General features: G+C 36.6%; 1 pseudogene; it reads right to left on the bottom strand.

Annotated features, from left to right (window-relative positions):
- Positions 1 to 13719, bottom strand: part of LOC143680240 (replication protein A 70 kDa DNA-binding subunit-like) — a 130843-nt pseudogene that overhangs the window by 106039 nt on the left and 11085 nt on the right.

The following is a 13719-nucleotide window of genomic DNA, read 5'->3' as shown; positions in this document are numbered from 1 at the left end:
TATCAGCACTGCTTTTCTCACATTACTGAATGGCATTCCTCCTGATGATCATGATTAGCCTTCTGTCATAATCTTGGGAGTCCATGGATCTCACCTCTATCAAAGAGGCTTCAATTCGAGACTGATCATTGTTAGTTTTAGTTTGACCCTGACCCTGAATGTTAAGTTGGCATTTTGGAAAACTTCTTCAAACGCCTGCTCATTCTTCTCTTGTAATTCCCCAAGATAATCATTATTTTGTCCAAAGATAATCTCTGCAGAACCCTGGAAAGAGATCACCTACTGATTCTCTTGAAAATGTACAATATTTACTGACAGGATCATGCTGTACTTGAAATAAGGAAATTATTATCACACTTCTTACACTGATATAATCAGTCTGTTCATTGACAACTTTCTTAGTACAGTCCTGATTTGGACAGGCCTGGCACATACAGTTCTCTTTGCAAACATACACATCCTTTGCCACACAGCTGAAATACTCTGCCTTGTCACCTTGGCCCAGGTTCTCCAATTTAACCTCATATAGGGTTTTCCATTCAGTGTTGTTCCCTATTACTCCTCCATTCTTTAGATTAAAGATGTAAACACCATGTGTTTTGGTTTGCTAATACTGCCAGAATGCAATATAACAAAAATGAGTTGGTTTTTATGAAGGGAACTGATTAAGTTACAAGTTAACAGATCTAAGGTCATAAAAATGTCCAAACTAAGACGTCCAAAGAAAGATGCTTTGACTCAAGTAAGGCTGATATGTCACATGGGAAGGCATGTGGCTAGTGTCTGCTGGTCCTTATTCCCTGTTCTGTGGTTTCCAGCTTCTGATGCCAGTGGTTTCCTCTCTAAGCATCTGTGGGCCTTCATTTAGCTCCCCTGGGATACAACTTTGCTTAGCATCTCATAGGAAGGCACATGGCATGTCTGCTGGGTTCTGCATCTCCAAATGTCCATGTATAGGAATCTGCTCTCTCTGTCAGCATTCTAAGCTTCTCTAAATGTCTGCATCTCTGTTGGCTCTGAAGCAACTGTCTTTTCTCCAAAATGTCTCCCTTTTAATGGACTGCAGTAAGCTAATCAAGACCCACCTTGAATGGGCACAGTCGCATCTTCATCTAATCAAAAGGTCACAATTGGATATGTCACATCTCCACGTAAAGGATTTAATCAAAGTTTCTACCCTAAACAATACTCTGCCCCCACAAGATTGGATTAGGAAAGAAAATAGAGCTTTTCCAGGGTATATAAGATTTCAAACCAGCACACCACCTAAGGCTTGTTCTTTGTGAACCATCCATGAAACTTGATGGGCCTCTGGGATATCAGGATTCACAATGAGTGTTTGAAGACAGTGCAGAGAGACTCTGTTCATCAAAATCAGAAACTCTAGCTCCCTTGATAGCCATCATGGACTATCTAGAACCATCAAATCTATAAGCATCTTCTCCCCAAAAAGTACCATCCCTGACGTGTCCATCAAGTAGCTATTTCTCTTAGAAAGTTCACTGTTAAATTTCACTATGATTTTAGCAACATCTTCATAATTCTTCCAGAGTCAGATTCCAATTACATCTTCGAGTAAGTCTTTAGACTTTTTCTCTAGGTGACCAATCCAAGTGAAATCAAAGTGAGCTGTAGGTCAATGATGACCATCTTCACAATACATAATTGATGTCTCATTGAAGGTCATCTCATAGTCATTTCTAGTAGCTGTGCTTTATTTTTTTAGCTATCTTCAGGGTGACTTTTGAGAAATAATAGATCTAACTCCCAAACCTCACAACAGCAGTGTGGTAGCATCTGGGTGGGAGTATCTGAACCTGGGTTTTTGTGTTGAAATAAATCTCAGGGAAATTAGATCCTTTCCAGGGACTGTGAGACAGCATGTAAATTGTAACAAAGACTTGACCAGCAAGATTTTTTTTTTTAAGTTATAAAAATTGTTGTAACTTAAAAAAAAACTGTTTCCTATAGTGATGGGACAGGAGTTAATGCTTAAGGTCTCTATTTTATGGATGCATCTCCCTGTTGCATTATAGCTGCAGTCCCTCCCTTGCTCAGCTGGCCAACTATGATTCTGCCGGGCTACCCTCTAATTTATTTTTTTATCCAAATTTGGGCAAGAGTCATTTGGTCAGCCAAGTTGATGAAGGGGAAGGACAAGAATAAATCTATACAAGACCTAATAATATTCTTTGGATTCAGTCTTTGCCTGATTTCCGTAAATGTTTTCATCTGTGCTTGTCACCTTTCCTTTTTATTAGATAATAACTGCTCATTCACCCAGCAAAAAACCCCAAACATTTAACAGATGAATTAGGACCAGAAACAAATAAAAGCATGAAAAGTAACTAAAAGATGAGAAACATTTTTGTTGCCAACACATATTTCCCTAAGTTGGAGATCTAACTCCCAAACCTCACAACAGCAGTGTGGTAGCATCTGGGTGGGAGTATCTGAACCTGGGTTTTTGTGTTGAAGTAAATCTCAGGGAAATTAGATCCTTTCCAGGGACTGTGAGACAACATGTAAATTGTACCAAAACTTGACCAGCGAGATTTTAAGTTGTAAAAAGTGTATTCTTTTTGTACAGATCAGAGAGGAAATGTTAAAACTCTGTTGAAAGTGAAAATAGCGTTCACACGTTAGCTAATACAACATTGTTAGTTTTAGATACAATGTATCATTTATACAAATGAATCATAAAAAGGGAGTGAATGTTTGTAAGTAAATGAATAAATATATTTATTTGTTTTGCAGAAGGATTCATAGAAAATAACGGATGTATTTAAAATGAAATTCTTATACAATTGGTGAATAATATTTTTGCATTTCATATTTGATTATTTATTAATTGATTTTACAAGAGTACTATAAGTTGAATAAGCTGTAACCTCCAGCCTTTCCCTTTCCTCTTTTTCTCCAATCTTCTGTTTGGAGCCTTCCTGATGATTATGGACCGCTTGGAATTGAACTGTGCCGCCCAGAGTTGTCCATCAGCTCGGAGCTCTAGTCTGAGCTGCAGGGATCTAGTGCCTACCTGCCCACTGCAGATACCTTTGGTGAGTTGGTATTCTTGGTCAGAAGAGGAAGTAACAGGGAAGAACCATATATCAGGTTCATTACTAGAAAAAGAATGTGTGAATTCAGGGGAATATAACAAAATATAAACAAAACCAGAAAGGGAAACTCTATGTTTCCTTTTTGTGAACCACAGAAATGAGGAGAATCAAGTATCCAAGTAAAGTTAAGATTACATTAAAAGGCTGAATTATGAATACTCAGCCTGCAACTGCCTTGAGAAAGAGGCCCCTCCCCATGCTAATGACATTAAAATGAGAAAAGACACATGCAAACAAAGTAAATAATAAGTAGGAGAGCAACACACAGTCTAGATAGCTCCATCCTGAGAAAAAGTCTTGAGGAGTGTCATCTGGGAGAGGTTAGTGTTAGAGACAAAAGGTTAAATCATGAAGGAAAGAACTTGAGTTAAGTATAAGTCAAAATGAAGCCTGCATACCTTCTGGAAACTTGTACAATTTTGCAGGGGATTGCACAATTCTCTCAGCTTATAACTAAAATTGCTTTACCTACTCCTTTTTACCACTCTCCACCATTCACTGGTCCCTCCCCTGCAAGCTGGAGTAGAAGCTCCGTAAGATGAGCAATGCCAAAAAAGACTCTTCTTTGAATCCTAATTGGCTGTTCTGGAAACTCTCCTCAACTTCTTCCTATCCCTTACCTTACTCTTCTGCTTTGTATTAATGGAGGTTGAGCCTGTGAATGTAAAACAAATTGTGTATATACTATGGAGCAAGGTTTCTTCCTTGTGAATCTGTATACTATCATACTTTTATAAATAATTTTTAGGGTTTTTCCATCTTTAAGATTCTCTGTCTTCTCTAGAACAATCTGTTTTATAAACTAAATTCTTCCTTATTTTGGATCTCCATATGATAATTTGGGGATGTGAGAAATGTTAATTTGGTGACAGTTAAAAAAGAAAAAAAAGCATTTATACTTCATTATCTTTTTAAACCTTTTTACCGAGATGTTACATACTGTAAAGCACATGCATATTTAGAGAACATTCAATGAATTTTACTTTGTGCAGCCATGTAACCACCACTCAGATCAAAATATAGACCATTTCCAGCACTCCTGATCAATTCTCCCTCTACAGAGAATCTCTATTCTGATTTCCATCACCATAGTTTAGATGTTTCTGTTCTTCAACCTCATATAAATAGAATCATAAAAAATTTATGATTTTCTGTCTACCTTCTTTCACTCAATATTATCTCTATGAGATTCATTCATGTTATTGTTTAAAGCAATAGTTTTTTTTTTATATTGCTGAGTAATATTCTATGACTATATTGTGGTTTATTTATATGGTTTTATGTTGATCGAAATTTGAATTGTTTCTACTTTTGTCTATTAAGAATAAAGTTGCTTTGGCATTCTTGTACATGTCTTTTGGTGGAGATGTGTACTTATTTTACCTACAAGTGTAATTGCTATGTACTAAAGTATTGTATATGGTATACTTTAGTAGATACTGTGAAAGAATTTCCAAAAGGTTTGTATCATTTTACATTCCCACTAACATTGTATGAGATCTCCAGTTGTTCCCATTCCTAGCTGACAGTATTATCAACCTTTTTATAATTTTAGCCATCATGATAAGTGTATTGTGAAATCTCTGTAGTTTTAATTTGCATGTCCCTCCTGACTAATAATATTGGACACCTTTTTGTGTGGTTGTTATCCATTTGGATATCTTCTGTGAAATGTTGATTCTTGTCTTTTGTCCATATTTTATTGAATTGTTTGCTTTCTTTATTGATTAGTAGGAGAAAATAGGAGGATTAGTAGGCGATATTAGTAGGAAATAATATATATATATTACATATGTATAATTCCATATATATACATCTGACAATAAACCGTGACTGAAACATTTTGGGATATATATGTCAGATATAGATATATCCTTCTGTAACCTGTGCTTTGCATTTTTATTCTCTTAAAGGTGTCTTCTTTTTTTTTTTTTTTTTTTTTTTTAAGGAAAGACAGAGAGAAGGAAGGAAGGATAGAAGGAAGGAAGGAAGGAAGAAAGGGAAACATCTTTAAACATTTTCTTGTTTTATTGTATTCTGTTTCTCCGTTTTTGTTACATGGGCTGGGGCCGGGAATCGAACCGAGGTCCTCCGGCATAGCAGGCAAGCACTTTGCCCGCTGAGCCACCGCGGCCCGCCCTAAAGGTGTCTTCTAATGTTTTCTTTAGAAATATTTATATATGCCTGTGGTGGTTTGAAGTTGTATGAATCTCAGAAAAATGTGTTCTTAAATCGAATCCATTTCTGTGGCTATAAGTCCATTGTAAGTAGAATCTTTGGATGAAGCTAGTTCAGTTAAGGTGTGACCCACCTCATTCAGGATGGGACTTATTACTTATCCAATTTATAAATGAGTTAATACCTAGAGAGGGAGAAAAAGCCATGGAAGCAGGAAGCTGAAGCAGGGAAGCTCAGAAGAGAAGGAAGAGACCAGCAGACGCCACCATATGCCTTGCCATGTGGGAGAGGAGCCAAAGATCATTGGCAGCCAGTCTTCAGAAAAAAAGCATTGCTTTGATTTGGACATTTTCCAGGACTCTAATGGTAAGTGAATAAATTCCCTTTGTTTAAACTGAACCATTTCATGGTAATTTGCTTGGAGTTGCCTAGGACACTAAAACAACAGCAAATCAATAAAGATATCCAACTGTGTTTCCGCTACCTATTGAACTGTGTCCTCCAAAAATATATGTTCCAATTTTAATCACCATTCCCATGAATATGATCCCATTTGGAAATAGGATCTTTGAAGATGTTATTAGTTAAGGTGAGGTCTCATTATGACTAGTATCCTTATGAGTAGAGGAGGTTTGGACACAGTAAGAGAGAGACAGAGAATAAGATGACCCTGTGATGGAAGCAGAGATTGAGTTTTGTTGCCAAAGCCAAAAAATTCCGTGTGTATTAATTAATCAGGGTTTTCCAGAGAAACAGAGCGGATAGGAGATATATCCATATATAACTGTAAATACTAAGAGATTAGAATAGGAATTAGCAAATTGGAAGTCCCAATTCTGTAGGGCACACCACAAGTTGGATACTCCAATGGAAGTGACAGTGAACTCCCTAAAAGAAGCTGGCTGGCTAAAGTAGAGATAAAATTTCTTCTTTCTGACTTCTGAAATCCTCAGTTCTGGCTTTAATACCTCCAACTGATTGAATGAAGAGATTTCCTTCATTGCTGAGGGCAATCTCCTTTGTTGACTGTAGATGCAATCAGCCGTTTATGCAATCAACCTACTGTAGATGCAAAATCCATCTACAAAATTCCCTCTCAGTAATAATCTGATCAGTGCTTGTTTGACCAAACAACTGGACATCGTACTCTAGAGAAGTTGACACATGAACGGAGCCACTCTACCAAGGGTTGCTGGCTACTCGCAAGAAGTCAGGAGAAATGCATGAACAAATTCTTCTCTTTAAGTGTCCGTATGCCAACACACTGATTTCAGACTTCTAGCCTGCAAAACTGGCAAATTTCTATTGTTTAAGCTTTCTAGTGTGTGGTACTTTGTTACAACAACTGTAGGCAACTAAGTTTTCTTTTAGAAGCAAAAGTATTCTTTTATCTCAAATTAATTTGGCATAAGGCATGAGGTAGAGGTAAAGTTCATTTACTTCTATATGGATATCCAATTACTCCAGCACTATTTACTGAAGGATTTTTTTTTTCTCCAATGAATTGCTCTGGCATCTTTGTCATAAATGAAGTGACCATGTATGTCTGAATGTATTTCTGGACCCACTTTTGTGGTCCATTTGTCTATTGTTGAGCCAATGTTGCAATATATTAGCAACTATAATTTTAAAATTTAGAGGAAAAGTCCTCTACATTTTTATTTTTCAAGATTATTTTGACAATTATTCTTCTAGGTTCTTTCATTTCCATTATTTTTAGAGTTAGCTTGTCAATTTTCACAAAATATAATTCTACTTGGGATTTTATTGACATTGCATTGAATCTATAGATCAACTTGGGGATAACTGAGTTTTGAACAATATTGCATTGGCCAATTCATAAATTCAATATATTTCTTCATTTATTCAGGTATTTAAAAATTTCTCTCAGTCATATTTTATAGTTTTTGATGTAAAGCTCTTAAATATCTTTTGTTATTTTTATTCGTAGGCACTAATGATTTTGATGCTATTGTAAATGGTATTTTAAACAATTCAATTAGCCAATATTTGCTACTAATATTCAACGACAAAGTTGAGTTTTAAAAAATTTTTATTTATTGAGAAATCTTCACACACATATCTTCCAAACATGGTGTACAATCAGTGGCTCACAATATCATCACATAGTTGCATATTCATCAGCATGATTGTTTTTTAGAGCATTTGCATCACTCCAGAAAAAGAAATAAAAAGAAAAAGCTCATACATGCCATACAACTTACCCGTCCCTCTCATTGATCACTAGTATTTCCATCTACCCAATTTATTTCACCCTTTGATCCCTGTATTAGTTACAATTCTTTAGAGAAATAGAATCAATAGGCAACACTCACAAATATAAAATGTATAAAAGTGTTTCACATGACTGTGGGAATGCAGAGTACAAAATCTGCAGGGCAGGGTGTGAAGCTGACGATTCTGATGGAGGGTCTGGACAAAATCCACAGGAGAGGCTCACCAGCTGAGGCAGGAAGGAATCCTGTCTCTTCTGAATCCTTCTTAAAAGGCTTCCAGTGATTAGATTGAGCACCACTCATTGCAGAAGATACTCTCGTTGGCTAATTACAGATGGAATCAGCTGTGGATGCAGCTGATGTGATCATGATTTAATTCTATGAAATGTCTTCATTGCAACAGACAGGCTAGCACTTGCCCAACCAGACAAACAGGTACTGCTACTTGGCCAAGTTGACACATGAACCTGACCATGACAATCCCCTATTATTTATTTATTTTTATCCATGTGTTTTTAAACTCATCTCTCCATTCCCTGGATAAAAGAAGCTTCAGATACAAGGTTTTCACAATCACACAGTCACATAAATGTTATATCTTTATACAATCATCTTCAAGAATCAGGCTATCGGTACTTAAAATTAGGCCTAAGAGTCACCCCCAGAGAACCTCTTTTGTTGCTCAAATGTGGCCTCTCTCTCTCAGCCATCATGACAAGCAAACTCACTGCCCTCCCCTCTCTATATGGGACATGAATCCCAGGGGTGTGGACCTTCCTTGCAATGTGGAACAAAAATCCTAGAATGAGCAGGGACTCAGCATCAAGGGATTAAGAAAAACTTCTTGACCAAAAGAGGGAAGAGCAATATGAAACAAAATAAATTGTCAATGGCTGAGAAATTCCAAACAGAGTCAAGAGGTTATCCTGGAGGTTATTCTTACACATAATATAGATATCACCTTTTTAGGTACAGTGTAATGAAGAGGCTGGAGGGAACTGCCTGAAAATGTAGAGCTGTGTTTCAGTAACCATGTTTCTTGAAGATGATTGTACGATACAGCTTTCACAATGTGACTGTGTGATTGTGAAAACCTTGTGTCTGATGCTACTTTTATCTTCTTTACTGACAGAAGAGTAAAACATATGGATTAAAAATAAATAAACAATCAGGGGAAAAATGTTAAAATAAATTTAATAGATTGAAATGCTAGTGATCAATGAAAGGGAGGGGTAAGGGATATGGTATGTATGAACTTTTTTCTGTTTTCTTTTTATTTCTTTTTCTGAATGGATACAAATGTTCTAAGAAATGATCATGATGATGAATATATAACTATGTGACACTATTGTGAGTTATTGATAATATATCAAGGATGCGATGATCATATGATAAGAATGTTTGTGTTGGTATGTTGTTATGTTTAATAAATAAATAAATAAATAAAATTTCAAAAAAGAGTCCAGACTGCTGGAACATAGCTCAACAGTTTCAGGTACTCTCCTCCACCCACTCTAATATGACATGAACTAAAAAGAGATATCTGTATATAATGCATAATAATTACCTCTAGGATAACTTCTTGACTCTGAAATCTCTCAGTCACTGAAACTTTATTTTGTCTCATTTCTCTCTTTCCCCTTTTGGTCAAGAAGGTTTCCTATGTCTATTGATGCTGGGTCCTGGCTCATCCAGGATTTCTGTCCCATGTTGCCAGGGAATTTTATACCCCTGGGAGTAATGTCCCTCATAGGAGGGAGGGCAGTGAGTTCACTGCTAAGCTGGCTGAGAGAGAAAGGCCACATCTGAGCAACAAAAGAGGTTCTCCGGGGGTGACTCTTAGGCTTAACTTTAAATAAGTTTAGCCTATCCTTTGCAGAAATAAGTTTCACAGAGGCGAACCCCAAGATTAAGGGCGGGACCTGTTGATTTGGCTGTCCCCACTGCTTGCAAGAATATCATAAATTCTCCAAATGGGGAAGTTGAATATTTCCTCCTTTCTCCCCAGTCCCCCAAGGGGACTTTGTAGATAGAAAGTTGGTCTTTGTATATTGATCTTGTATCCAGAAACCTTGCTGAATTTACTTATTAATTTTAATAGTTGTTTTGTGTTTTTTCCTGGGTTTTCTATATTCACAATTGTCATCTGAAATAGTGAGAGTTTTACTTCTTCATTCTATCTCTATATTCTTTATTTTCATTTTCTTACTCCATTGCACTAGTTACACTCTGTGTAGAATATTGAATAGAAGTAGTGCAGACAACCCTGCCTTTGTGTTGAAATCATAACTAGCTTAAAAATTTTCACCTTATTTCTCAATGAAATCCAAAAGTCAGTTTTTCTATCCTCATCAAAGGCCATGTTATTCTCAGTTTGTCTCACAGTTTCTCCCTGATGGCTGTCTCTTTCATTCCTTCACTCTCTTTTTTTAATGCAATTTTATTGAGATACTTTCATACACTATACACTCCATCCAAAATATACTATCAACAGCTCCCAGTATCAATCACATAGTTGTGTAATCATCACCATAATCAATTTTAGAACATTTTCATTACTCCAAAAGAAGAAGAAAAACAAAAGTGTAAAAGAAAATCCAAAATATCCCATACCCCATATTGCCAGCCCCATTATTGACCCCTAGTGTTGATGCAACAGTAACATTTGTTACTGTTGATGAAAGAATATTAAGATATTACTGTTAAGTATAGTCCATAGTTTGCAGTAGGTACATTTTCTCCCAAATACCTCTCTATTAAAGAATCATTAATTCTTTATAATAGTGTCACTCATTTGTTCAAGTTCATAAAAAAGCTTTTTAATATTTGTGCTGTTAATCACAAGTCATTTTACACCGGAAGATTCATTGTTATACATTCTCATATTTTCACCTGTAGCTTTCCCTCTAGTGACATGCATGACACTAAACTATCCATTTCAACTACATTCATTCACAGTTCAGCATTATTGATTATACTCATGATAATGTGCTTTTGTCATCTCTATCCATTTCCAAATGTTTAAGGTCAACGTAGTTAAACATTCTGCACATGTTAAGCAACTGTTCTCTAGCCTCATTCTACTCCTTGGCAATCTACACTCTAGATTTTATGTCTATGAGTTTGCATATTACAATTAATTCATATTAGTGAGATCATACATATTTGTCCTTTCGAGTCTGACTTATCGCACTCAGTATTATGTCCTCAAGGTTCATCCATGTTGTTGTATGCTTCAGAACTTAATTCCTTCTTATTACTGAATAACATTCCGTCATATGTATATGCCACATTTTGTTTTATGTATTCATCTGTTGATGGACACTTAGGTTGTTTCCATCTCCTGGCAATTGTGAATATGCCACTATGAATATTGGTGATTAGGTGTTTTTCCATGTCCCTGGTTTTAGATCTTCTGGGTATACACTGAGGAGCAGAATTGCTGGATCATAAGGCAACTCTATACTTGGTTTTCTGAGAAACCACCAGACTGAATTCCACAGTTTGTATCATTTTACATTCCCACCACCAGTGTATAAATGTTCATACTTCTCCACATCCTCTCCAACACTTGGGGCTTCCTGTTTGTTTAAGAGTGGCTTTTCTGATAGGTGTGAAATGATATCTCATTGTGGTTTTAATTTGCATTTTGCTAACTGGTAGTGAAGACGAGCATTTTTTCATGTGCTTTTTAGCTATTCTTATTTCCTTTTTGGAAAAATGTCTATTCATGTCTTTTGCCCATTTTTTAATTGGGCTGTTGGTCTGTTTATTGTTGAGTTGTAGGATTTCTTTCTGTATTCTGGATATCAAACTCTTATCAGATATGTGGTGTTTTAGCTTGCTAAAGCTGGCAGAATGCAATATACCAGAAATAGACTGGCTTTCAACAATGGATATTTATTAGGTTATAAGTTACACCGCTAAGATCATGAAAAATGTCCATCTTAAGGCATAAACAAGAGGACACTTTTTCTGAAGAAAGGCTGCTGGCATTTGAGACACCTTTGTCGCATGAGAAAGTACATGGCTGGCATCTGCTAGTCCTTTTCACCCAGGATCCATTACTTTCAGGTTCTGGATTCAGTGACTCTCTCAGCTTCTGTGGGTCCTTGCTTGCTTCCTCGGGAGCTTTCCTCTCTCTGCTCTCTCTGTGTATTTCTCTCCAAGCTCTCTCTCATAAAGGACTCCAGTAAAAAGGATTAAGACCCACCCTGAGCTGGAGGGGTCACATCTCAATGGAAACAACCTAACCAAAACTCCCACCCACAATAAGTCTGCCCACACAGGAATGAATTAAGAGAGCATGGCCTGTTCTGGGGTACATACCAGCTTCAAACCAGCACATGTGGTTTCCAAATACTTTTTCCCATCCAGTTGGCTGCCTTTTTACTCTTTTGACAAAGTCTTTTGTAGTTTTCTGTGTACAAGTCCTGACATCTCCGGTTAGGCTTATTCCTAAATATCTATTCTTTCAATCACTATTTTGAATGTAATTTTTTCTTTAATTGTCTCCTCAGATAGGTCATTGCTTGTGTATAGAAACATTACTGATTTTTTGTACATTAATCTGGTGTTCTAGTTTGCTAGCTGTCAGAATGCAATATACCAGAGATGGGGTGACTTTTAAAAAAGGGGAATTTAATAAGTTGCTAGTTTACAGTTCTAAGGCCGAGAAAATGTCCCAATGAAAACAAGTCTATAGAAATGTCCAATCAAAGGTATCCAGGGAAAGATACCTTGGTTCAAGAAAGCCAGTGAAGTTCACAGTTTCTTTCTCAAGTGGAGGGGCACCTGGTGAACACAGTCAGAGTTTCTCTCTCATCTGGAATCGCACATGGAGAACACGGTGTCATCTGCTAACTTTCTCTCTTGGCTTCTGGTTTCATGAAGCTCCCTGGGAGGCATTTTCCTTCTTCATCTCCAAAGGTCACTGGCTCATGGACTCTCTCCTTCGTGGTGCTGTAGCATTCTCTGCTCTCTCTGAATCGCTCATTCTCCAAAATGTTTCCTCTTTTATAGGACTCCAGAAATTTATCAAGACCACGCAAATGGGTGGAGACATGTCATCACCTAATCTAGTTTAACAACCGCTCTTGACCAAATCACATCATCCAGGGAGACGATCTAATTACAGTTTCAAACATACAGTATTGAATAGGGATTATTCTACATTTATGAAATGGGATTTTGATTAAAACGTGGCTTTTCTAGGGGGCATACCTCCTTTCAAACCAGCATATCTGGTATCTCACCAATTTGCTGAATTTATTAGTTCAAGTAGTTTTGTTGTAGATTTCTCAGGGTTTTCTAAGTATAGGCTCATATCATCTGCAAATAATGAAAGTTTTACATTCTCATTTCCAAATTGGGAGCCTTTTATTTCATTCTCCTATCTAATCACTCCAGCTAGGGCCTACAGTACAATGTTGACTAATAGTGGTGACAATGGACATCCTTGTCTTGTTCTTGATCTTAGGGGGAATACTTCCAGTCTCTCACTGTTAAGTATGATGCTGGTTATGGATTTTTCATATATTCCCTTTACGATATTGAGGAAGTTTCCTTTTGAAGTTTTTTTTTTCAGGAAAGGATGCTGTGTTTTGTTGAATTTTTCATCATCAATCGATATGATTGTGAGATTTTTCTCATCTGATGTGTTAATGTGCTGGTTACGTTGATTGGTTTTCTGGTGTTGAACTACCCTTGTATTTCTGATATAAACTCCATTTGGTCATGATGCATAATTCTTCTAATGTGTCGTTGAATTTGATTTGCTAGTATTTTGTTGAGAATTTTTGCATCTATGTTCTTTAGGGTCTATAGTTTTCCTTTCTTGTAGCATCTTTATTTGGTTTTGGTACTAAAGTGATGTTAGCTTCATAAAATGCATTAGGTAGCATTCACTTTCCTCAGTGTTTTGGAAGAGCTTGAGCAGGATTGGGCATTAGTTTTTTTTTTTTGAATGTTTGATGAAATTCCCCTGTGGAGTGGTTTGGTCTTGGGCTTTTCTTTATGGAAAGATTTTTGATGGTTGATTGAGTTCCTTTATTACTTGTAATTGGTTTGATGAGATCTTCTATTTCTTCTCAAGTCAGGATCAGTAGTTCATGTGTTTCCATAAATTTGTCCATTTCATCTAAGTTGTTTAGTTCATTGGCATCTAGTTGTTCATAGCATTCTCT

This window comes from Tamandua tetradactyla, chromosome 4, assembly GCF_023851605.1.
Source record: "Tamandua tetradactyla isolate mTamTet1 chromosome 4, mTamTet1.pri, whole genome shotgun sequence".
Classification (NCBI taxonomy): domain Eukaryota; kingdom Metazoa; phylum Chordata; class Mammalia; order Pilosa; family Myrmecophagidae; genus Tamandua; species Tamandua tetradactyla.
Note: the sequence above shows the minus strand (reverse complement) of the source record. Positions and strands in the feature narration are given on the sequence as shown.